The 27,398-nt window shown below is 38.9% G+C and overlaps 1 long non-coding RNA gene across 3 annotated transcripts in view; it reads left to right on the top strand.

Moving 5' to 3' along the window:
* Positions 1-27,398, top strand: part of LOC142830059 (uncharacterized) — a 202,106-nt gene that overhangs the window by 22,083 nt on the left and 152,625 nt on the right. For 2 of the 3 annotated variants that reach the window (XR_012905083.1, XR_012905084.1), the window contains exon 1: positions 4,054-4,406. This is a non-coding gene — a long non-coding RNA (uncharacterized LOC142830059). Of the gene's footprint in view, positions 1-4,053; positions 4,407-27,398 lie in introns of those variants that run through there. The other variant, XR_012905085.1, reaches the window with a different exon arrangement.

Here is a 27,398-nt window from a genome sequence, read left to right as displayed (position 1 = left end):
AATGTTCTGTCTATCACGGGGATTAGTTCTAAGTCCTATCAGCTCATCCAGTAACTGTGCTTTGTTATGATACAGGACATAAAGCAATTCATCCCAGGCTGTCCTAAGTGACTCATCATTATAGTGCAAGGATATTGGAACAGGCAAACATTTGCTAAAATGATACTTACAGTATACAAACATACCACATTTCTGTTACCAGATTCATTGATCAATGGCTGTGCTGAAGTTAAAAACTTCAACTGGAAAGCTTGGTTATACTGTTACGTATAAAATCTTTTAATTTTTTGAGATGAGAAAATTACAGTATATTTCTTTTAGTTGACTAAACCCCTCATTTTAAACAGCTGGGAAAATAGCCTCTGAATCTGTTTAATCAATCCAATATTAAGAGATGGCAAATACTAAGTTGCGGGTGCTCAGATGACCTCCAAGCCTCAAGATCTTGACTTTTTTTTCCTTCCAGTCTCTTACTTATCACTGTTGACCGTGTAATTTAATTCTGGAATTGAGGATTTGGGATGATGAGAGGAAGTGGAATATGTTTGACCTTGAAGGTTAAAGCAGTGGTAAGACTTGACATTAAAGCTTTTCCTTTTCATCCCTGGGGCCAATATGAGGCAAGCTGATGCAGTGTTAAGCCTCTTCACAATGACATCCCATTGACCTAACCCGTGACCTAGAAAGACCACTCTTTGTAAGGTAAGAGCTAATTTGGTCTCCAAATCTACAAAGTTGTGTCAATTTATTTTCCCTAGGAACTGATTTGATGGCATCAAACTCTTTTTACACCATGCTTTAGCATGGACTTCCAGATAATACTGAGGCTAAGCTTTGTCCACTAAGTTACTAGGTCACCACTCTTTAGTCTGTGGGCCTTTGTTCCTTTGCCATTCATTTCCAATTTAAGGCTTTTTTCCCCACTCTCTTTCCTGTCTCACGATAGATTATCTTCAGGTCCTAAATGAAGAATGCACAACTGTAGCCAGTCACAGTGGCTTAGATAATTATCACGTTCAGCACAGTCCTCTTTCTTATTATATCACAGAATAGCTACCTCCTCCTCCTGATGGTAATAGGTTTTTCTATTTGTAGTTTTATGTTCAATTGTTATGTTACTAACACGATTCTAACACTTTTTCTATTTATCAGGAATTATTATGCCCCATCCAAGCACTTAGGACATGGATGAAATAATTTTATTTATTTGTAATTGTCTACTGCCTTCTAAAATTTCCAAGCTCTATCTTGTATCAATTTTGTATTTTTCTTCAGTTCTTTTTCCACCTTAGAGTTTAGTGTGATTAAAACATAGTTTGGTACAAGTATTAATATTGAATGAATTGAACACTGAAAGACACAAGTTGCATGAAGTCTAAAAAAAATCCTTCAAGGCAACATGAATTTTGATTGTTTATAAAAACAGGTGCTTTCATGGAATGATATATACAAATAATTTTTTTTATATTCCAAGTCTCTTCAACATTTCTTTTTGGTGGAACCACCTGCAAAACAAGTTAAGACAAACAAAGGAAAAGTTGGATGGAATTTTCACACTTAAAATTCTCATGTTAAGACTGAGTGATTAAAAAAATAATTAGGTCAGCTGGTCTTACACTCAAGATTGAACTATTTTTTTACATTTAAGTCAAGTCAAATCTGGGCAGTAAAAGGGAGTACTAAATCATGGCAGAGCTGAGAGAAATGACATAGCAGAAAAGTGGCTCAGAACAACTGCAGAACAATAGAGGTCTTATAAACCTCTGAAACATAACTAATAGTGACCTTCCTTACATGTTTGCCAACTGGTAGCATCAATAGATAGACCTACAAAATGTGCAGAAGCTTCAGATGGTAGCCGAGTTACTCTGTACAGAAAAAACAACAAATGGTCTGGTAGCACTTTATAGACTAAAAAAACATGTAGGTGGTATCATGAGCTTTTGTGGGCACAGCCCACTTCTTCAGATGACCGGTCATCTGAAAAAGTGGGCTGTGCCCACGAAAGCTCATGATACCATCTACATGTTTCTTTAGTCTATAAAGTGCTACCAGACCATTTGTTGTTTTTACAAAATGTGGTTGGTCTCTCTGTTTACACCAGAGCTAACTATTGCTAACAGAAAAATAAACACCACACAGCACGGACTTAAAAAAAAAACCCAGATCTGGCCAACAAAACAGCTTGCTTTTCACAATCTAATTACAAAATGAGTGGATGAACTGAATGTGGGTACAGTGATGCAAGGGCTCTGGATTTTAGTAGTGTGTTCAGTGTTTCCTTGTGATTATATTAAATCCCAGAGAAACTTCCAAACTGTAAGAACACCAAGACAATGGACCAGACTGCTCTAGGGAGGTTGTGGAAGATTCTCTGCTAGAGGCTTTCAAACGAAGGCTGGATAGCCATCTATTTTGGGGGTTTAGACATAAGAAATCCTGTGTTTTGGCAGGGAGTTAGGCTACAGGACCCCTGTAATACCCTCTAACCCTATGGTTCTATGTCTGCTTATTACAGTCTCTGATTTGTGTGATTAGAGAGATTAAACATGTGTGATTGCATTAAGGTAACTGACTTATAGCCAAGCTGCTGCAAAACAAGAATCTATAATATTAATCAGAGCTGACCAAATACTGCTAAAAAACAAGGTGTTCTCAGAATTTCACACTACTAGGTTTCTGATAGCCTAAATGTGTGGGAAATTGCTTTTTTCCCTTCTTAACACCTGTATACATATTTATTCATTTGTGAACAAGGTTACTTACTATTCACTGTGTTCTATTTGCACTGTTCATTATTCTTCTGTTTCTGAACAAATTTAGGCATCCAATCAGTGATTGCAAATAATATCATATGGTTCAAGTAGTTATTCACAGAACACAAATAATGTACAGCAAATAGTCTAAGTGAACAGCGCTTGAATAACCCATCAGAGGAACAGCATTCAGCCAAACTATTCAGGTAATACATATGAATAAAACAAACATAGAAATCAGAAAGATTCACAAATAATCTGAGAAGTGAAAAAAGGGCCAAATTAATATGCTAATTTATTTGCAATGAATAATTCATTCAGCTCTTAGGTTGATCTTTTCAGTAGGGACTAGTCTAGCTCCAATTTCTGACTTTTGAAGTATATATAAAACAAGAGGCACTCTTGTGCTCATTAAAGGCCAAATGTACACACCACTGTTACCAACTACAGTTACTTCATTACTTGCACAAAAAGTCAGGTAGTTGGCTACCCAACTGATCAATATGCACCTGCAAATCCTCATTGATATTTTCAAAGGCTGTATTTGTATATGTAGTACATTCAACTTTTTGCATAAATGGTAGCATGCACAAGTTTGTGGGAAATAAATTAGAGACTATGGTGTATTGACTAACTTTCAGTTTCATTAATTATTTTGTTTAACCCCAAACTCTATCTCTAATTACTGTTGGATAGCATATTCTGTTTTGAACTGTTGTGGAAGTATTGCTGTCTTACCCCAGAGGTGGCTGCATTTTCAGGCACAGACATTTGAGTGAGGTCGTTCCTATGTGGAAGAATGTGAGATCTGATTTTTCAGAGTTCCTGAACAGACACTTCTCTCAACTTCCTTTGATTTTTAACAAGAATTTTGGATGCTCAAACATTTCTAAAAATTAGGTCATCTATAGTTGGAACACTTCTTTTGATATAAAAGATGTTATATGTGTAATATTAGTGTAAAAACATCTCAGCTTAACCTCAAACCTTTAATTCTTCTGTTCACTAACACTAGAATATTTTGAAATCATTATTACTTTCTGATTCCTATCTCATCGCATATTAAATTAAATTAAACTGTGAACAGAAATGTACATTCCGTTACACAACACTAATGCTTTTAAAAAAAATCAAGCACTCTGACATTCATAAACTATGTATTTTCCATATTTTCTTAATTAGACTTCTGTGTTTTAAAGTCCCAGTACAACAATAATTTAAGCATGTGCTTTACTTTAAACATATGAATAACATCAATGGGACTATTCACATACTTCAAGTTATGCATCTGGTTTAGTGCTGTGCTTAGGACTGGGCCCACAGAGAAGGGAATAAAACCCCAAAAGTTTGATCCAATTCCTACTGAAGTTGTGTGGGGATGGATGCAGTCCAAAGTATTTACATTAAATTCTCAGGTTCAGCATGATAAAACTGTTGACAAGCATAGGCACTTCCCTGCTGCACAAGATCTGGTTTGAGAAGTAATTTCCAAAGGAACGATGCATGCATATGCACCGTATGAGGTATGCCGTTGGTGACAAGGAAAAGAGACAATTTCATGTGTTAACAGGGAAAAACTGAAGGTACAGATACTGCAGTGAGGCTGGCTGAGACGTCATGTGGAGGAGAGAGACACTCTCAACTGAAGCCGTGAGTTTTTAAGTAAACAAACTGAAATCACTGTACACTATGTGTGTGCATGCTGGAGGTGGGGAGGATAGGGTATGTTTTATTTCTCTGCCAGCTGAGCAATTTAAGAGTGTCCACTGAGTACTGAACAATAAGACATTCAAGTATTAAAAGTGAAATTTGTTTTGTTTTGTTTTTGTTTTGTTTTGTTTTGTTTGAAAAAGCCACAACAGCCTCAGGTAGCTGTTAGCTATCTCTGGAGGACTAAATTATTTTCAAATCCCCTGCTGGAGTGCCCTTCTATAAACAAATTGGATCTTTTCAACGGGTTTGTCATCTGCCTCCTGGCTTCCAGGAAGGACCAAACCCTTCATTCCTTCATACGAAAAAGTAATTTAAAATAAGTTAGTGGTGTTGTGAATACATGAGTGTGTGTACGTCCTTATAGCTCCCTAATGCCCTCCTTCCTTCCTCCCATTCTCAGGTCTGGTCAATTTTCTGTCAAAGTAAGGTTTATTGTATTTCGCTTGACATCCTGCAGGGCGAGCCTCTCTTGTGAGACAAGCAGTTTTCCTTAAGCAATATTATCAGTAAAAAGAAAATAGAAAACAAATCCTGATTTAGTGCCTGTTCTTAAAAACAATATAATAGCAATAAACTATCATGTACAGCAATATAATGTATATTATAAATCATATAAATATATACTGTACTGTAAATTAGCAGTAAAATATATACTGTATAACCTGATATAGCAATAGCAGTAAAAGGGATGTTTTCATAAACTAGACTAATTTATGTCTTAGGTAAAAGGGCAAAGTCTTTGCTCTGTAGAAGTTATTTCAAAATCTTTATAACATATGGAGTTTAATTCTCACAACAGTGTTATGCTGGCATAAGCCATTGAGTTACTACTAATTGACATTGATAATACACTATGTGCATGAAAATTTAGGCTCATCGTACTGAAAACTAAAAAGAAGGTTTGGCATCTCAACTACAATTCCATTGAAATTATACTGGCATTAAATTGGTGTAATGCTATGGACAATATGGCCTGGAGAAAAGGCTCCTAAGAACTGTATCAGCTTTCATCAAACTGCAGAAGAAAACAGTCAGTAACGGGTCTTTCAGTAATAGGTCTTTCATGTGAGTATATATGTTGCTTTAGAGCTAGCTACTTATTAATAATCCTTCTACCAACATACAAATCCCTATGGGCAGGGCTCGCCGAACCGCGGCGAGCCCTGCTCGCCAGCTGCGCTGTCCAGCGATTTGCGCATGCACAGATCTCCCGAACCCGGCTCTTCCAGGTTGCAATCTACTCGCCACAGGCAAGTAGATTGTATTATTTGTCGAGCCCTGCCTATGAGTATGTCTATACTGCAGGGTTTTTCCGGAAAAATGGCCGTTTTTCTGGAAAAACTATACTTACCTCCACACTGCAATTGCGTTCTTTGGACAAAAAGTTGAAAGAACGCAGGGGGGTTTTCCAACAGCACTAAACCTCTTTCTATGAGGAAGAAGCCTTTTTCTGAAAGCGCTCTTTCAGAAAAAGGCGTGTGTGGACAGGGAAGAGGGGTTTGTTTGTTTTTTGAAAGAAGAGGCCCCCAGGAAAAGCACAAGTGCCCTGGTGGCCATGTCGTCCATAGTAATCACAACTTAAATATGAGATAGTGTCCAGTCAGTATGGATGCTTTCTTTCAAAAGAAGTTTTTCTGGAAGATCTCTTTCAGAAAAGCTTCTTCCAAAAGAAGCCTGCAGTCTAGACATAGCCTATATGTGCATTACAGTAATTTGGATTGTGGTAGCAGTGATCTGGTCCACATGGTGCTAGATGCTGTATCTTCATTAATTCCTAGCGCTGATAGAAGATTTGCCTTGAGTAAATGGGATGGCCATCATCTTGACTGACCCAATTGAATTGAAATTGAATTGGAGACTGCATAATCCAAATGAAATGTAATGTCAATATCAGAGGACCTTCATACAGTTTATTCAATTCTGCGGGTTTACAAAAAAAATTTTTTTTCCACCAACTGGTTTCTGTAAGTTCCTCTATAAAAAAAACTTTTTCCATGGGAAATGTATATGATGAGATTTGGTGGCCCAGAGAACTTTTCCAGAAATTTTCCAAACAGTTTATGTGAGGTTATTTATAAATTTGCACAGCTCTGTGGTCAGAAAAAAAAGAACATTTAATTCATCATTTTATCTCCTGACTTTAAGTAGATTTCAATAACACTGTATTCCTGATCTGTTTAATGATGCTAATTTACTATCAGTCATTGAATAGCCATTCAGATATTTATCTAAGGGCTAAAGAGCCATTGGGCTCTAACGGGTTGGGAGACCTAAAATCAGGCTGTGTCCAGACTCAGGGGTTTTTTCGGGAAAAGTAGCCTTTTTTCGAAAAAACTTCACCTGCGTCTAGACTGCAGCCGCATTCTTTCGAAATTAAATCGAAAGAACACGGCTTTTCTTTCGACGGCGGTAAACCTCATTTCACGAGGAAGAACGCCTTCTTTCGAAAGTGCTTCTTTCGAAAGAAGGCGTTCTTGAATGTAAATAGGGCTTCTTCGAAAGAGAGCATCCAGACTCACTGGGTGCTTTCTTTCGAAAAAGCGGCTTGCTCTTTCGAAAGTTCCGCGTGCAGTCTAGACGCTCTCTTTCGAAAGAGGCTCTTTCGAAAGTATCTTTCGAAAGAGCCTCTTTCGAAAGAGGCTTGCAGTCTAGACATAGCCTCAGAGATAAGGTCTACTATACAATCACCCTAAATTGCAGTTGAACTAGTAACTTCTGAGGTACTTAAATCCAAAAAATACAAGTAATAGCTTTGCTATTTACAGAGCAGGCTGATTCAGCATATCAGTGTTTAAACCATCTTTTCAAGTAAATTTTTCTCTTACCTAACTTTACAGATATAGAAAAAGAGCATCTAGTAAATCTAATGATTGTTGTTACATGCTTTGCATCAAAAAGGATCATAACCATTGTTTCCACTCCCCATGTGCTCTCACGAGCTGCTTATCTCTGAAACTAGGCTTGTTTGTATGTAATGAAATAAATGAATGACTTATTTTTAGAGATGTCTTCTCTCTGCTAATAATCCGGTTTTCATGAGCTGCAGCTGCTCCAGTTTTTGAACTATTGTTCTATGATGTGCATAGAGACACAATTATTTTGTGTCACAAAACTGCATGAAAAGGTAAATAAATAATTTATTTTCCTGTGAGAAACATGTTGCTCACATTTGGAATTCCTCGGGAGTGCATCTCAGGTGACACTGTGGAGGTAAACCCCAAATAAATTGGTTCATATTCTGTTTAACAGCGGCAATCATTCTCTTTTGAGGCTACTTCTTTTTTATTTCATATCTGGTATAAAGCTAAGCTGGAGCTCTGCATTAATGCAGCCAAGTGTTAATTGAACATAAACCACAACATAAATGCAACATTTTTGTCATGAAATTAATCGCCATCATTTGCAGACCACATCATATATTTTATTGTAGGAATAACTAAGTGAGAGGGTATTTTATGCTTAGCAGTGATTAAGAAACTGTTCAATTTACAATAGATACAAATGGAGTAATATAAAATGGGTAATAAAATGGGTGCCCATGTATATAAATTTGTTTATATGTAACAAATTAAAAATACATATGCCTCTGTAGTATAAGGCAGAATAGGAAGGGCTTTTTTATTATTATCCCTCATATTGAAATGCAACCACATAAAAGATGTAGATTTACAAGAGGATTTACTTTATGTAAAACCAAACTAGAAGGAAGCATCTGTTTCAGACATTAGTAACATGTGTAACATATACAGTGCTTTGAACTAAACATTTCCATTATAAGAAAGCCCATTTACAGAGAGAAGCAGCACGTGAGTGTGATCAGTCATCATGTTACCGTAGCATATGATAACTTTTATAGAACTAGGAACTTGTATATACCTTAGCTGAAGGCCTCTGTAAATTGCTTGCAAGCTGCAAAGGGGAAGCATTAAGTGTACCTTGTATCAGTTCATGTGGAACATAATGTAACTCTTAATAGTTTTCTTGGTAAATTGCTCTTAATGCTGATCTAGGTTTAGAAAAGTTAAAATGTTGCTCTGTATTAAATAAAACTAATGAAGAGCGATCTTGATTTTTGCAAGCAGGCTCTCTTTGTTGAGAACGGGATTTTTACAATTTTATTTTGTTGTTGTAGTTGCTGATTATTAAGTCTTAAAATCTATTTTTAATAAATTAGAACAAGGTTATGGGAAGACTTCATGTTTTTTATAATCCAATTTGCATATGGTAAGGCCTGCACCTGCATTATTTACCTTTAAATACTGTAGTTAATGTCACACAGAGGCATTCTGCAGATTTTTCACATCAAAAGTTTTCTGGGCAGCTTTCCAAAATGTAGCAATAGTTTAAAATGACCCCAACTTTGTGAATGCGAATGGAGCCATTATAGAGCAATTACCTTTCCCCAGCTTTAAGTTACATTTAGCAGCTTAGTCTGAATTGAACTAAGGATTTTTTTTAAATGACTTATGAAGTTAATTCCATGGCAATTTTTTTCAGTAATATACAATGCAGTCACTGAAAGCTACTCTATTTAAAGAAAAATCTGCAATGACTTGTCACTTATATATAGTATAGTGCTTATTTGATGGACTGTAGGATAGAATATTTTAACCTTAAGGTTTTTAATATCTCTTTCAAATCCCATAACAAATTTTACAGTTAGGTTTGCTGGAACTTTGCAATATGTTGATTAATATCTGTGAGATGAGGTGGGGGGAAACAATATAATACTGCTGCTTTTTCCAGTATTTCTTACATTACTTACATTTTCTGTTTTCCAGTTAAATTGTTGCCTAGTGGATTAACATAGCTGAATCTCAGTCATGTAATCAAAAGTGAGGTGACAAAATGCATTGAAAAGATTTTCAAAATGCAAAGCCAGGATACTTTGGAGGATACTTTTGAGCCAGGATACATTTTGATTGTGAGTGAAGAAGATATTAGTATTTTGACAGCTCAGACAGTTAGAAAGGTTATCTACTATTGCCAACCTAACAAGAAGACCATGGTAAGACTCCCTGAAAATAAGAGATTCCTATATTTTTGCATGACATTTGGTCAGCCTAATCTACTATTTAATTGATCTGAAATGTTTCAAGTATGACTAATGCTGAATTATGTTATCATAATAGCCCTTAGTTTTGTTTCCATTTTAGTAGTTCAGACTATTAATATTTTAGGGAACAGAATACAATGCCTATAGGAATTAGACAATATTTTATTGCTTGCTGTGATTACTTACATTTCCTCCTTCCAGCCAGATCCCATGAATTGATATTGGCTGAATACTAAGTGACTACATTTGTCCTGAAGCCATCAAAGAGCTTGGTAACCCAATAAGAGATGGATGCCTCTGAAACAAATACATGGGAGGCTCTCAGACTGTCAAGCAATTAAGTGGACCTGAATAATCCTATGTAATTAAGCTTCTTACTGAATAATTATCTTTATTTTAAATGTGTCTTTTGATGAAACATCTGTTCCCTGTTCTAGATTTGAAAAGATATACCCGTGCACATGATGAAAATGGTGCTTGTGCCTTGTGAGGCCATCCACATGGTGCTTCTGCTCAGTTCCTTGGTGACAAATGTTGTAATTTGTTCAGTTTTCACGTGCAAGAGGCAGGTGCCGTAGCATCCATGGCCTGCTTTGCCTGACCTCCACACTCGCTGCAGCTGCCTTTCATATTGTTACCAAGAGAAATAATTGTGTTTGACAGGCAGGCTGAAGAACATTACGTGAAGTGGGGAATGGGGGAAACACAGTAACTCCCACCAAAGCCATTAAAGGTGGCTCTGTTTTATCCATGGGACAACAAAAGGGAGAAAAACAAGTGGACAATGACAGCAGAATTTTACTTTCTTTTCCCCCAAATTATATCATGTTTCACTAGATTATATCCAAAGCAGCTGCATCTATGTTGAATACATTATCTTTCTCAGGTAGTTTCATTTTGTAGAATACTATAGACCTTCATTTATACTCTATGGCCACTGACTAGAATTACTTTCCCATCCACAGCTTTGTAAAGCAAAACTGGCTCTTATAAAATGTTCCCATTTGGCTTCCATAAATAAATGTGCTACTATCAAAAGATGTCTGCTTTGAGGGCAGCTTCTCAGCTAAGCTCTATGATACAAGTCCTACTCTGGGTCAGTGTCTGAGAAGTATTCAGGCCAGTTCAAATGCATGGGGCAGACGCAGGGCACAAAAAGTAGTCTTAAATGTTATTAATGCCCCTTCTGATTATGGGGCTGCCTAGGAGGGAGGTTGGTTCCTACAAGGTGCTCTACATTTATGCTTAGGTGAGCCCAAAGTGGCTTTCCTACAGCTGAATATGACTGCAGCACAGAGACATCCCACTAGGGTCACCATATTTTAAAAAGGGATTGTCTCAACTGTCCCAACTTTTTTTGCAAAACTGAGCTCACTCTTTCCTTGGACAAGCCACCTATGCCAGGGTCTAGAGGACAGAGTCACGTCAGAGCAGCTAAGGTAGCCCTATGCCACGTTGTGAAGTCCTTCATATTGCGGTAATCCTCCACTGACAGGTTAGATGACATTATGACTACTTTGCACAGCTATAATAGAGTCCAGGATTGGGCCCATATTTGAAGGATTGGCCTGCTTCTGCTCCCATATCACTCCCATGTATATAATTGAATGGGAGTTTTGCAGTTCACTTCCCTGGAAGTAGGAGAAGACTTTCATTTTCCAATATATTTGGCTTTGCACGTGTAGTATGTATTTGAAAGAGGGGTGGGAAGAGTGTTTTATACCTTTCTTGGAAGTTTCATCCTAAGGAAAGCATAGCTGTCTGAATTATAAGTATTCACACTTATGTAGTGTCTTTATTTTTAAAAATTCCAAGTGCTTTACAAAAGTGGATAGCTATTATCTCCATTTTACAGATGAGGAAATTATGGCATGGAGAATTGCAATGACTTGCCTGAAGTTGCATAATGCATATATTTAAGAGTCGGGAATATAATATATCACTTCTTCCTGACTCCGATTTACAATGCAGGGCTCTTCAAACTCTTTCTTAATAATGACACAAGTCAAAGCAAAGCAAACAGGCAAGATATTAATAGTTCAATTTGATCAGACATCCCTCCTTGATAAAATATTGCTAAATAGTTGAGATGTCTTAATGTACATAACTGTTGTTGGTCAGCACAGCTAAATGACCTGTCAAAAATAACCGGAAGGACTCAATAAACAGACTGACATACTACGCTACTAAGTGTTCTCAGGTATAGCGTTAGCTGGAATTCTTTAGAAGGGAAAAATTCCAAACTGTTTCCCATTAGCAGTCCTAATTACTGCTGTGTATCCTATTTTCACAATAAACACAATTCCACTTTACATCAAGATTCCTGAAGCAACCATTTGGCCAGTGTCCTTTTCATAATTCTGGATCCTTCCTTTGTCATAGTGGCGCACACTAACATCACTATAATTAAGACCATATCCACTCAGATTTCATTGCCTCTTAACTTCATTTTTAGCATATTAAAAAAAATCCCCTGAGAATTCATCTTAGATTGAATTTGCCTCTAACTTTAGATAATGATATATGGGACTGAGCCATGGTCTATGCCAGGGAGTTATTTCAAAATACCCCTTATTTCAAAATAACAAGTAAAGCGTCCACATTACCACACTCGTTATTCCAAAATAACAGGCTGGTTATTTTGAAATAATAACTTCTGCTTTCCACAAGAATAACGCTTATTTCAAAATAATTTCTTTCAAAATAGTGGTAGTGTGGACACTCTGCTGCTGCTATTTTGAAATAACTACTCCCCAGAGTCATTCAAAGTAATTAATCCCTAGTGTTTCCTGGGGCTCTAGGCCAAAGTAGTGCATCCATATTAAGGGAGCCTGTTTTGGACTAATTTTGAGGCTTCCCTGTGATGTGAACACGCTATTTCGAAATTGTTAGTTTGGAAGTTATTATTTCGAAATAAGTTATTTTTAAAATAGTTCCCTAATGTAGACATGCTCTGAGTGGCCTATTAAAATTAGTAATAGTTGAGCCAAAAACCTTGAACATCTGTGGAAAATTCCACTTTGATGCATAAACTCTTAATCTGAATAAATTTTTTAAATAAATAAAAATATACTCTCCTATTCATATAAACCAATATGTGCTTAGTTTAGTTTGTACATTATAGACAGGGCTTGTAGCACCTCCCTTTAGTAAGATTAACCAACAATTCCTATTATAAGACCAATTATTTTAAATTGCTTATAACTGTACCAAACTTTAATAGTTTGGGATGAAATTTTCCTTGCTAGGTGTCTGCCTTGGGCTAGTTTAACAGGAAAGAATCAGTGAAAACAATTCTGCCATGTCTGGAAATATGTCTGGAGAAAAAAAAATTGTTCACGTCAAAGCTGAGCAGAGACTGGGATAGGGATCTGGGGAAACAGGCATGAGATGAGGAGCTTAGGGTCAGTGATTGAGACTGGAAGCCAGTGGCATTAGAGAACATAGATAGAGGGAGAATGACTGGAGATCAGGGATAAACACACTGAATAAGGTTATCTGGAGCAGGGGAGACTGGCTGGGCAAGGAATTGGAGACGAGGCATTGTGTGACAGGGATAAAGAATGAATAATGGCCAGGACAGGAAATTGGAACTGGGTAGTACTTGGTGAGGAAAGTGGGGCTGGGACAAAGAACATGAAACAGAGACAGACTGGAACAAGAATATTTTGGGGAGAGTAGGTCATGCTGAGGGAAAATGTGCAGAAGAGTCTGTGGCCCATAGACCACACTCTTCTCCAGAGACTGGAATAGAACCCAAGATTCCTGTGGGTCGTAGATCTCTAATGTGCATATCTGTGTGTAACACCTTGGCAAAGTGTCACATCGCCCTCTAGTGAACATAGAGGATGACAACCTACTACTCCCAGCAGGTACTCCATTAGCTTAAGTGCAGCACATCTGAAGGTTGCACCCTTGCTGACAAACCCAGTGGGTGTCATTCAGTGTAATGGATGGAGCATGATCTGGAGAGGAAGCAAGACTCATGCCTCATTTGTTGCAGAATATGCAAGGTGTGTAATGAATGAGACAGGCGTTTACAGGATGGCCACTCATAGTTAAAGTAGTTGAATGCTCTCCTAGAAAATTTGATTCTATTCCTGCCTCTACCACAGAGTGCTTATGTGATACTATGCAAAACTCTTAAACGTTTACAGGTGGTTACTAATTGTGTATCCCTCATCTTCTGGGTGACTGACTTCAGAGTCTGCTATCTAATTTACAGGACTGCAGAGCACTTACAGCTGTCGCTGGAGACAATAGCTTATATATAATTAGCTGTATAACATTAAGTACTCTGAAAAATTAGATCGGAGGCATCTCAAATTGGGCCTCAGTTTCCTATTTGTATAATGGAGATAACAATAATCCCCACACATGCAGGCAAGCTTAATTCTGGCATTTCCTCATATTTGAGAATTTGCCCTTGCAACTTTAGGCTACGTCTATACTATGTTCCTCTTGAGGAAGAGGAAATGCAAATGGAGAGCTTATTTGCATATGTGGTGCTTTCATTTGCATTTCCTCTTCCTTTCCCTTTTGCGCAAGAGGTTTTTGCGCAAAAAACCAATGTGTAGATGGCGCCTTTTTGTGCAAAACCCTCCTTTTGTGCAAAAACCCCCCTTTTGTGCAAGAGCTGTTCTTCCTCATTTTTTGAGGAAGAACAGCTGTTGCACAAAAGGGGGGTTTTGCACAAAAAGGCGCCATCTACACTGCATTTTTTTGCGCAAAGACCTCTTGCACAAAAGGGAAAGGAAGAGGAAATGCAAATGAGAGAGCGACATATGCATATGAGCGCTCCATTTGCATTTCCTCTTCTGCAAGAGGATCGTAGTATAGACGTAGCCTTAGTAACGATCATACAACCATATATACATCAATGATTAACACAAATATGAGGACATTTTGATCCTTCCATAGAAATATTTTAAAATCATATATTCCTGCACAGTAATCCATGTGAGATTTTTTTTCAGAGTGAAAAATGTGCTTAGTTAAATTGTTTGTGCATGCATGTATATATATTAGCCATTGGGGCAGATCTTCAGCTGGTGTAAATCATCACAGATCTTTTGACTTCACAGGAGCCATGACAAATTATAGCCATTTTTGGAATATCCCACAATATAGGGCAATGCGTTTTAAGTATTCTTTCTTAAAAATAGAAATAGATCTTGAACTTAGAAATAATGTTCCAACAGCTGCCTGCAACATAAAATTAGTGTATTTTCATGTGGAAAATATTTATAGTGTTCAAATTGAAGCTTAGACTTTGGCATTTATAGTCATGTGACTAATAGGCCTGATCCCACAGTCCTTTCTCAATTGCAATTCCCATTAAACTCAACAAGAGTTTGACAGGAGTAAAATCTGCAGAATAGAACTCAATATTGTAAATTTCAGTTTGGGACAAATACACTTTATTTAAGTTGCTAAGATATAATAAGAAATAGAAATGACAGTAGCATGGCCATGAATATGTTGAATTAATGCAGGGTTTTTAATATAATTTCCACTTGTCAACATCTATTCCAGACGTTTTATTACTAAAGACAGTACCAATTTAGGTAAAATGTATTTTATGAATACTATCTATTCTGCAGCCTTTCCTATGAAATTCTCACTGTGCACAGAACTTTGCTTTTAAAAGCTTTGAATGCTGACATGAGAAGTGCTTTTACTTTTCAATAAAATGTGCAAATTACATGGCCTTATTGTGTGCACTTTATGCAAATTGACTTGATTGAACTCATTTGAATGCCTCATAGACTGGGTGGGTGTGTAATGGCTAACAAGCTTTTTAAAGCTTTTTTTAAAGCTTTTTTTTTTTTTTCAAAATTGTGGTTATGGATTTCTTGCTTAGAGCATATTCCAGTGAACTGAAAGATCCTTTATACTAAAAAAGGTTTCCAGGCCATCCTATTTGAAAAGCATTGAGGGAGGGGGGCATGTGGATCCTAGAAATTATATGCTGCAGGGGAAACAAAAGGCTATATTGTCCAGTAGATAGTCTGCTGGAATGGAATTTAGGTAACTGGGGTTCTTTTCTTGGTTCTGCCACTGATCTGCTTTGTCATCTTGGGTAAGTCACTTAACTCTTTTTGTGTCCTCCTCTTTTGGATGTATTTAGATTGTAAAATCTCCATGGCACAGACTGTGTTTATTACTCCTCAGACTTGTGTTGTATCTCCTGGAGCTGAGAATTACACCTCCAGCTTGAAGTATGGGCATATGCTCTGTGTTTGTACAGAGCCTCACACAGTGGGCCATTGGGTACTACTGTAATAAATGTAATAAAAATAAGAAAGGAATCTAAGACCTGGTTCTTCTTTCTTCCACTGGAGTAAATCCAGTCAGTCAGTTGAAGTCAATGGAAACTCTGAAGTGTGAGGTGAGAATCCAGGATCATATGATAAAATGTAACTATTCTAAACTAATATGAGTGAGGAGAAGAAAAGAAAGAGAGAAGTGCTACATTGTCCTGCATTTTGCTAATATTTCAGTTACTTTGAATCTGGTTGTTTTTCTGGTTGTTTTAGTTGCATAGACACTGCAGAATCTGACTGTAGTTATGTGACATAGAAATAGACAAGTAATTTAATAGATTTCTAGACAAATATTTTCTTTGGGTGGGAGGAAGAGGAAAGAGATATAGGATGTACATGAATACCACTGAAAAATCTGTGTAGCAACAGAGGTTTGAATCAGAATGGCAGGTCACAGCTTGTTATGACCTTGCCTTCCTTAGCTTTGTGACTTGGTCAATAATTTTGTGAGAGGTATTTATGTTTGCCCATCACTGTTCTTGCTGTTTGACTGGTTAGCCATACTGGATCAGATCTAATGTCATTCTAGAGCAGTATCCTATCTTAGATAGTCACTGGGAATCAGATTCATCAGTTCAGTATAATTGCACTACTGTAAGTCATAGTTATTTTTAATATTTTACTAGAAAGCCATCAAAAGAAGCCCAATTATTCATGTGAACCAAGAAACTGTTATTTCTTGCACCCAGTTATTTCTTGCTTTCAGTTTTTTCTATGAAAACAAATGTGTTTCCATTAATTTATTCAATAGCTTCAATTGAGATTTTCAAAGTTTACTAGTTCTTGCAATGATGTCCTGGGGTAGGTTTTGGCATTATGATGAAAAGGACATAGGTACTGTTATGTGGGGGTATGGATGGTTTCAGAAGGCCTGGAGTTAAAAAAAAAAAAAAAAAAAAAAAAAAAAGAGACTTGGAAGAAAGGCAGGATCTAGGGCAGGGGAGGAAGGAGGATCGAAGAAGATGACAATAAAGCCATGTTCAAGTCCTTCCAGAGTACTCCAGAATGCCATTCCCAGGGCCGGCCTTAAGCCGATTCAGCCAATTCGGGCCCTGCACCCGGAAGTTCACTCCCTCGGCTTTGCTCGGCTCCCTCCCATGCTGCCGGCTGCTCCTACTGCGTGAGCCGTTCGCAGGTGGGCGGGGAGACGCTCGGGCGTGACATGAAATCACGCCCGGGATTTTAAAACTGAAAAGTGCCATGCCACTGCGGCACATGCGGTTCGAAGACCGGCCCCGCAGAAGGTAGGGGAGTGTGAGCAGGAGCGGGAGCAGAGGTGGAGGCAGGGGCTTGGATGGGGTAGGAGAGGAAGAGGCTTGTGCGGTGGGGGAGGGAGAAGAAAGGGGCACCAAGAGTCAGGGTGGAGGTGAGATACATGCCAGGGGGCCAAGTACAGACAATGAGGGAAAGGGCAGGAGGGAAGGTGTCAGTGTGATGGGGACAGGGTGATGCTGGGAGAGGAGAGGGGAAGGGCATTGGGAGCTAGAGGGGAAGGTGCTGGGAGAAGGCTTGAAAGAAGGGGTGGGCATGAGAAAGGTGAGAATGGAGCAAGACATGTGAGGACACAGAGGGGCAGAAGGTGGTGAGAGGGTGGGCATCAGGGGAAAAGAGGGCAAAGGGGGAGGGGCAGTGAGGGAAGGGGGAACACCAGGAGGGTACAGGGCTAAGGGAAGGTGCAGGTGCCAGGGGATTCTGGGTATGAAGCAGAAGGGCAGACACCTGCGGGGGCACACCAGCACCCGAGGAGAGAGACAAGGCAGTTGTGTAGAGGGAGGTGTTAGAAGAGGGGACGAGGAGGGGTAACTCACCTGATCAAAGTGGGGCTAATGGAGGAGTGGGCACAGTGGGGAGAAAAGGGCTGGTGGAGGGTGGCAGGTTGCAGGAGGGCTGAGGGCAGTGAGAAGGGTAAGAGTCAGGACAGCAGAGGAGGGTGAGGAGTTGGGGGGCAGCAGGCACCAGGGAAGATGATGGAGCAAGAAGAGGAGACATGGCAGCAGAGAGAAAAGGTAAAGGTTTATAAAATATTTATTAATAACATGGTATCCTGCCCACGGCCAGTTTGTTTGTGCCCCACGCTGCAGTTTGGGTTTATGTGGGGCTCAACATGTGGCCGGCAAGTGGGAGCCAAAACACAAGTAGTCAGTGTAATGATCTTCTGTTAATATATGTTTTAGTAGTTAAATTCTTGGACTGTCATTGCTCATGAAAAGTGCTGTCACATGAGTAGAAATCAGGTAAATGTTGCATTTTATTAATATCAGCAGAACTGACTTAAATGGGGCCTATGTGTTGTATAGTCTTGCCTTAATCTTTGTATTCATGCCTGTCAGTGTGAGAGAAGCTATTTGTATATATTTGCTTGCATATGCAACCACACTAAAGTTCAGGCCCTCAGCATGTTCTGTAAGTATCAGTCCCCTGGGGCTTCCAAAGTTGAGTTGCCCTAGCTCATCCCTGACAGGTGTCTGTCTAACCTGGTCTTAAATGTCTGCAATTTAAGCCCATTGCTTCTCATCCTAACCTCAGAGATGAAGCAGAACAATTTTTCTTTCTCCTCCTCCTCATGATACTCTTTTAGATACTTGAAAGCTGCTCTCATGTCCCTTTTCGGTCGTCTCTTTTCCAAGGTAAACAAGGCCAATTTCTTCAGCCTTGCCTCATATCTCGTGTTCTCTAGACCTTTCATCATTTGTGTTGATCTTCTCTGGACTTTCTCCAGTTTCTCCACATTTCCTGAAATGTGATGCCCAGAACTGGACATGATACTCCAGCTGGGGCCTAATGTAGATGCTCATTCCCTGCCTAGCGGATGTGAGACAGTGTGGGTTAATTTCCAATCCTCCTATTTAATCTTTTCCTAAGTTAGGAGGGTACAGTAGTTCTGATGGGGGTTGGAGAGGGGATAGAAGCCAGATCCAAGATCAATGAGCCCTGGGAAGTGGGCCCATTGAAAGGAGACTGGACCTGTGGATGCCTTGGGGGTCTGCAACAAGGGCCTGCTTTAGGAAGCCCCCTCTTTGGAGGTGAATATGGCAGCATTGAGACACCACCCAAAAACAGGTGCCACAGACTCTAACTGCAGATTCATGGGACAACTCTCACAGATCTTGCACATGTATAAGATGATAGATCTGCAGGAGGGGGGGCAGTGGTGTAGTGATGGGGCCGGAGGGGTCATTTGCCCTTGGGCGAAAAATAATATAAAATGTAGTTAAAAATAGATGTCACGTTTTAAAAAGGAATACCATATCTCCTGTCTTTTGTCTATTTTTGCCTCTTTAGGCCCCCAGTTAAAATTTTCAAAAGCACTTGAATGACTAAAGTCATTTTAGAAAATTGGACTTGGAAATCTAAGCTCAGATTTTCAAAGGTAATTAAGATCCTAAAGAGACAGTTGCCAACTCAGATCTTGAAAGATACCTATCTGATCTTTACACACCTTTGAAAATCTGGTCATAAGTGTCCTAGTCAGTTCTGAATGTGAGATGTAGGAGCCCAGTCCTCATTCCTTCAGGCTTTTTTTTTTTAATTTGAACTTTTATCTACACTAATTCCCCTCCTTTCTCTTTCACTAGCCAATAAATGCATGGATCAGAATTATAGGTGCTTTGTGAATACGCTGACTTGAGAGTGGAAAGATTTCCTTTTGTCATGTATAATTCCTGGTAACCCAACTCAAATATGAAAAACTAGGTTGATACCTGTTCATATCAGAAGCTGTTGAATTCAGTTCACCATTTGCAGTATCTCATTAGGATGTTTAGCGGAGAAGATATTGTGGGTTTTTTTATTTATACTGTGGGCGAAGCATGGGCTCACAAGAATTCCTCCATTGTTTTACCATGAGTTTCAAAACATTTGGTGTTTTTCTAAAGGCCTGGAGTCAATTGATTATGTAGGAATCTCAGCTTTCATTTAAAAAAAGTTCTCTATACTTCTGGGCCTTACAGCTAAGGAGGAAAACTTTGAAACATGAACCCTAAATACTCAAGAAACAAGAGGCCAATAAAAATCCAACATGTTTTATTTTTTAAAAATCTTATGATTTGTAGACCATTCTCATAACTTTGTGTAGGCGTTCCTTGTGATTTTTTTGGGGTTGGCAATATAGCTCTTTGATTGGTGAATTTAGAGAGGTCTCTCCCTTCAGTTTCCCTTTCTACCCTCCCTTTTTGTCACAGGTCATCAGAGAATCATAGAGACAGTGGAGAGTAGGGTGAGTCCATGACTATGGTTAATGACTGGTCAGGGTGACTAACTATTATCAGCCAGTGGTCTGAATGAGCTATCTACTGCCATCTGTTAATCAACTGTAGGAAAAGGCTTCATGAGCAGACCTTATTTATATAGACAACTTACTTTGCCACAGAGATCAATAGACACTCTTGCTATCTCAAGGTGATCAGTTTTGGCTCTTTTGGGTTGAAATTTACTTAAGACTTGGAGCTGGGAGAATGCAATGTTGTTATCCATATTGTAGGATTAAAAGACCTGAACTTAATATGACCTGGCTTAGGGTCTACCATAACTTGAACACTAAGCAGAGGATAGTGAGTCACATCTAACTGAAAGTCACAGAAGATGGAAACAGGTTTTATTTCTGGTGGTGTAGAGTCTATTTGGGAGTCCTCAATTATATCTGACACTTTACATCCAGTGTTTAAAGGCAGAGCTGACTAGAATCAATTGAGAGTCCTTGTCTTGTCTCAGTGATCGCTTGAGCAAAAATCATTGATAAAATCTTGTGTAGACTGACCTTGGACTCAACATGCAGGCAGTGTGTTGAAGGGCAGTGCAAAGGGGGCAATGGTGGTAAGGTACCATATTACCTAGTGAAATCATTGGTGCTGAAATCACTAAGGACTTGAATTTGACCACAGAACTGACACTTTCTTAACAAAGACTCCATTTTTGCTATTTAAAAAGTAAATCAATGTAACAGAAAACTGCAACGCTTTCTGGTAACTTTTTAAAAATCAAACTTTAAACTTTATTGAAAAAATTGGATAGTTTGTAGTTGAGAATATTTGACCTACACTTAAGGCAACTGATTTTGTGTAAAATTTTGCATAATAAAGGATGGCATTTTTTTGAAAATGTTCAATTATATAGATATACATTTTGATCAGATCTACTTGATGTGATATTTGTGTGTGGTTGTGGTTGTGCATTTTTTTTTCTCAACAAAAAATCGTGGGTGGGGGAGGGGCGGGGGGCCCCGCCAAAACTGTTCAAATTGGGCCCCACACTTCCTAAAGCCAGCCCTGGCCATTCCAGCACTTTTTTGAGAGGTTGGGAGCCACAATGGTGTGTTATAGCACTTCTGGTATTTCCAGTACTTGAGTTGTGGTACTTCTTGAGCACAGTACTCACCCACTGCAATAAAGTACTAAAGGTATTAGTATGAGCTCATTTTGTTTTCTTGTGGAGAGAAACTTGCAGAAGGAAATGATACATTCCAAGAAACTCTGCTCGGCCTACCTAATGGTTTCTTCCAAATGGTCCCCTAAGTGTATCCCATGGGCAGACAGGGGCTCAACATCAACATTTTTAAGTATTTTGATTGATGAAGTCTGAAGTTCTCACAGTGCATCTGAGGTGGTGCATCCCACATGGCAGAACAGCTGAGGAGTCATACATCCATATAGTCCGCACTGGTGACTGCCAGAGAATACTGTCTTGTGGAAGATCTTGGATACAATAAAAGTGATGAGGTGGACATCATCTTACAGAGAGAAGTTTCAGTTCCATCCCAAACATTCCTCCCTCAGCGCCCGACACCTTACTCACAGAGCTTTGACCCCATGGTATATCATGGAGAACCTTCAATTGGAATAAATTCTGTTCCCTCACTTCCCATGCAGAGGAACCTAATTGCACTAGATTTGTTTCCCTGTGCACACAATAATGAAGGGTAGCTTCAAAATCTTCCCAGGAAATTCTCCAGTAGATTTAAAATGCTCCTGCTACTTCAGTCTTATCTATTGTATTAAATGTACTGAATTTGCAATGGTTATTAGAGTAGCTGAATTCCATTTAAAATTAAATTCCTTTAAAATACTCATGATCCTATTTCCTCATCTTTATCATCTCTTTATTTGAAAATTTTGGACTTCAGTATTTGCCAAAGCTTACTTTTTGGAGTGGGAGTAGAGAATGATAGTTCATGGTGCTAGCTACTGAGAGTAACTTTCTTACAGTCCTGCCTCCAGTGAGAGTGAGAGTTGCTTGGGCTTAATTTGGCATCAACTCCCCAACACCGCCAAACTGCCCTTACTTTGCTTTGCAAATTAACAATAAGTGCACCCTTTGCCCCTTTGAAGCATTTTCCTAGGGCCTATAGTCTCCAGCCCCTTATTCACTGAATACTCACACCCTACCACATCTGCTGTCCCCAAGAATCAATACACACTCCAGCATACATGGTTCAATTCAAGATCAGCCCCCTATTTAATATCATAGCACTGAAATATTTAAGTTTATTATCAAAGATTGAAGAGATAGTGAGGATGATGGAAACAAAAGGGTTAATATCAAATAAAATCATAACATGCTGTCTAGAGACCAACTTAACAAGTTAACCTGTGTCTAAAGAAGTTTTATGATGATTCCCTATTTACAGACACATTTTGAGACCCAGCAGCCAGATTTTAACCCAAGTAAGTTACACCGTGTTAATTTAATATTATTCCACTTTTTTAATCAAAATGTCATGAAGGACTAAATCAAATGCCTTACAAAAATCTAAGTACAGTACGTTATTACCTTTTTTTTTTTTCAATCAAACTTAAAATAAAAGAATTAAGTTAATTTGTCAGGATCTATTTTCCATAAACTCATGTTGATTCTATTTCCATATACCCATGTTGATTTGCATTAATTACATTACCGTCCTTAATCCACATCATCCCATTTACCCTTTCTAAAAATTGGCTTACCATTAACTCTATTCCAATCTTTTGGAATGTCTCTAATGCTTCAAGATGATTCAAAAACCACATTGAATAGTCCATCAAGATCCTCACCCAACTCTTTTAAAATCCTTGGGTGCAAGTTATCTGGACCTGCTGATTTAGTAGAGTCTGACTTCAGTAACTTCTGTTCAATAGTCTCCAGAGATATTAGTAGAATTGAAATAATTGTATCCCTGTATGATGAGCTGATGTCGTCTGTTTTTTCCAAATACAGAACAGAAATATTTATTGAATATGTCTGTCTTTTCTATATTCTTATTGGTATTTTCTTCACTTCCATCTAGAAATGCATGGATAGTAATTGTACAGATTCTTTTTTACCCCAATATATATATTTTAAAAACTTGTTATTTTCCTCTAGTCTACTGGCTATAGATTTCTTCTTGTGTTCCTTTGCCTCCCTTATCTATTTTCTACAATTCCTAACTTCTGAATTATATTAATTACTATCAACTTCCCCTTCTTTTTGTTTCATAAATACATTTTTTTCTAGATGTCATCACATCTCCTCTAAACAAGGTTGTTTTCTAACTTACAAACTTCTTACTCAATTGTGGGACTCTGGCTTTTTGGGTATCTACTAAGGAATTCTTAAATGATTCCCAATTTTCATTCACAGTTTTCTCATTAAATTCTTCCTTTCAGCTGATTTTGCACACAACTGTTTTCATCTCTGTGAATTTGGCCCTATTAAAGTAAGTGTGTGCTGTCATGTTATTGGATTTTAAGGGGAGCAGCCAGATTACTGCTGCACCCGCAGAGAGGGGGGGATTTGCCCCAAAGTCTATACAAAGGTGGCCATGTGAGGTGTCAAATGAAAGCTTATGTTCTATTGAGTCTATGTATTCTACTCATGTACTTGTATAATCTCTGAATGTGGAGTTATGAATATGGAATCTGTGCTGGTACTGGGGTGAGGAAGGAATGTCCAATGAATGACTATGCTAACTAACACAGCCGCTAGGACAATGGCTCTCAAGGTGGCCAATACACATCTGAGGAATGCATCTGGAAAAATGCATGCTAATCAGGGCATAATGGCTGCTAGCATGTGAGACACAAACCGGTCACTTGACCATGTGACCTCCTCTGGCTATGGAGACGCCAGGAGAGATATTTAAGTGCCCTGAGGCAGACTCCATCTTGTCTTCAATTCTGCTACTGATCCCAGATGCAGCCCTGTGAGGAACAGAGAGCCAGGAAGGATTGTTGGTGCATCCTGACATAGGATGTACACCAGAGACTTTTAAGCTAGCAGTTTATAACATCTCTGCTGAGAGCCTGAATCAAGAACTTGGTGATTGGTACATGTAAAGTATTTTCCTTAACAACCTTAGTCTCAACCTTTTCTTTATTTTGTTAATAAACCTTTCGATTTTATATTCTAAAGGACTGGCCCAGTGTGCTCTTGTGGGTAAGATCCAAAGTATAAACTGACCAGGGATTTGTGGCTGGCTCTTTGGGACCGGGAGAACTCGCTTGGGGTAGGTACGATTGGGTTCTCTAACCCCTCACCTGTATGTAAGGCCCAGGGCTGATTGTGGCACAGGGAGAACTTGGATGTCTGAGGAGTTTTGCTCGTGAGGCTTCCTGCTGGCCGGATTGGCAGCTGAACCACTCGGTGTGACTGGTTTCTGACCTTTGGGAAAGGTCTCCAGTCAGGGGCTGTAAGGAGACCTGGTTCTGAGCAATTCACCCTGAGTGGAAGCCCTCAGCTGTGCCCAGACCCGGCCCGGTCCATTGTCACATTAGCATCAACACTTTTTTTAATTAGGAATTGTTCATCTATAATGTATAAAATCTAACCATGTTCTAATACTGATAGCATAAGACCTCCAGCATGTCACTTAGGGTATGTCTACACTTCAGCGCTATTTCAAATTAACTTAATTTGAATTAAATAGTTAATTTGAATTAAGCTAATTCGAATTAATGCATCTACACCCGAAAACTATTTTGAAATAACGTTTTGCTATTTCAAAATAGTGCGTCCACACTGAATGGACCCTGACCTGAAGTCAAGGCTGGCCAGAACTAGTGCCCGGAGCACATCGTGCAATGATGAGTAACAGTTAATTCCAGGGAAGGGTTTTGGATCGGACTACTGCATCTATATGCTGCGAGTTAATTCGGGCTACCAGCTTTTTAAAATGGCACCGGCCGCAAATATGCTAATCAAGCGCAGGATAATTAAATCCCAAGCTTCATAAGCAACTTTGGTATGCTTCATTTGCCTCCCTCGTTCGAACTAGGAGGCAAGTGTAGACATACCCATGGGGAATGTGGGGAGAGGAAAGAAGAAAAGGGCTGATGGGATTCAAATGATTAAGCCTTTTCACTCTGAGGCTGACAATCTCAAATCTGTGTGTCTGTTGCTTCACACTTTGGCTCTGTGGAAAAAAGGTTGTATCTTTGTTGTTGGTTCCCTTTCTAAGAGACAACTGTACTTGTTTGCATGAGGAAAAGAATTAAACTGGTTTTAGAGCATTTTCACATTCAAGGTATCACAAAGTACATTAAAGAATGGATTAATGAGTTGCTGTATTTACCATACACGTGAGTTTGCTGCCAGTTTAATCTCCCTTAAATGTCTGGTCCATCGTTTTTATATTTCTTCTGATTGTATCATTCTCTGTTCATATTCCCTATTCCCCTTTTATGCACTGTTGATTTGTATATTTTTCCTGTAAAGTGCTTTGAGATTTGTAAAGCACTGTGTAAATATTAAACATTAAACAGTAATTATGAGCTTTTACATTTAGTTTCTGTTGATAGAATGATCCTAATGTGATGCTGTCAAACTGATGCTTGACAACAAAATGCTCAAGCAAAATAAGCCCATAGCCTTTCCTAAGAAAGTCAGTTTGTACAACTGGGATATTATATCCATACCATTATATGAATCAAACCTTATTTCAGAATGCATTGAGGTCGATAAACAGTTAGAAAAATCAGGATAAGGTTGATAAATTTATTTAGATCAATCAAGCTGTCATCCATATCCTTTCTTATTCATGTCTTCAGTGTACAACACAGCTCACTGCGCTCTTGGCCTTGTTTTCAGCACACCCTAACCTCTACCTATGCTTTTTGACTGATAGTGAATGGGGAGATAAGGCAAAATGAGTGTCTGGACCTTATTCTACTTCTTCATTGGGGTTGAAGGACTTCTCTCTTTTGGGAGGCAAACTGAGTGAAACATCCATGCAACAGTACTAACTAAATAATTTAGATTTTAGGTTGATAGTTCTGTGTATTTTCAATCAGATAGTTTGTATAATATCTCATCTGAATACTTGGCTGGCTTAATTACAAAGGGAAAAGGCAAATATTACATAATTTAGAAAGCAAGTATTACCCTGATCTCCTTCATCAGAATGCCATCTGTCTGTGCTACTGCAGCCAGAGAACAATCTCTCAGATTCTTCTGGGACCAGTTATGCCTGAATGCTGATCCAAAGTAGCTATCCCTGTTTTCTAAAACAGTTTTCTCCAATTCCATACACACACCATAGTGATTGGTGAAGAGCTGCATTCTCACAGAGCTCGAGGAAGGTGTCCCTCATCCTGAAGTTCTGGGTCCTCTGTTGGTCTCCCCAGTGCTCCAGGACAATGTGGTCCCACCAGTCGCTGCTGGTGTCCAGACGCCAGATGCGGCAGGGCATGTAAATACTCTTTAGTGTTGCTTAGTAATTCAAGTATAATTGTTTCAGAACTCATTTGGCCTGGCTATGTTCAATTTACCTAGGCCTCTTTTGATTTTTTTTTTTCATTAGAGCTGGCTAAAAATGAGAACATAAGAATGGCCATACTGGGTCAGACTAAAGGCCCATCTAGCTCAGTATCCTGTCTTCCTACAGTGGTCAATGCCAGATGCTCCAGAGGGAGTAAACAGAACAGGTAACCATCAAGGCTACATGTACACTACAGTGATATTTCAGGATACCTCTTGAAATTCCACGTCTTTTGAGGGTGCCCGTTAGTTTGAAATATAATGGGCTCACTATTCCAATGTCCCTGTAAATCTCATTCCATGAGGAACAAGAGATGTTTGGGAATAGCAATTTATTTTGAAATAAGTGCTGTGTAGACAGCCAAATTTCAAAATAAGCTATTTCAAATTTCACTTAAAACAAGCTACGCAATTTGTGTTGCTCACAATTTGTAGCTTATTTTGATCTATAGGTGCAGTGTAGACACACCCCAGGTGATACTTCTCCTGTCACCCATTTCCAGTCCCTGACAAACAGAGACCAGGGACACCATTCCCAGGGCTAGACAAACCCCAGAGAAAGCCACTTGCCAGCCGCTTACTGTGCATGCGCAAAACCGGAATTGCGCATGCGCGAAGCGCCAGTGAATGGGGCTTGTGGCGTGACCGGCTGAAATCTACTCACCACGGGCGAGTAGATTCAGCGATTTGTTGAGCCCTGACCATTCCTACCTATCCTGGTTGAGGAAACAGTTTTACATCAATTCCAAAGTTATTCCCTTTTCCTTTTAAGCAATTTTCCCTTATAAAAAGGTAAAAAATGGCAGACTCTGGACCCTCTGTCACAAGAACTGTGTTCTT

This window comes from Pelodiscus sinensis, chromosome 6 (assembly GCF_049634645.1).
Source record: "Pelodiscus sinensis isolate JC-2024 chromosome 6, ASM4963464v1, whole genome shotgun sequence".
Classification (NCBI taxonomy): Eukaryota; Metazoa; Chordata; order Testudines; family Trionychidae; genus Pelodiscus; species Pelodiscus sinensis.
This window is presented reverse-complemented; position numbering and strand designations above follow the sequence as displayed.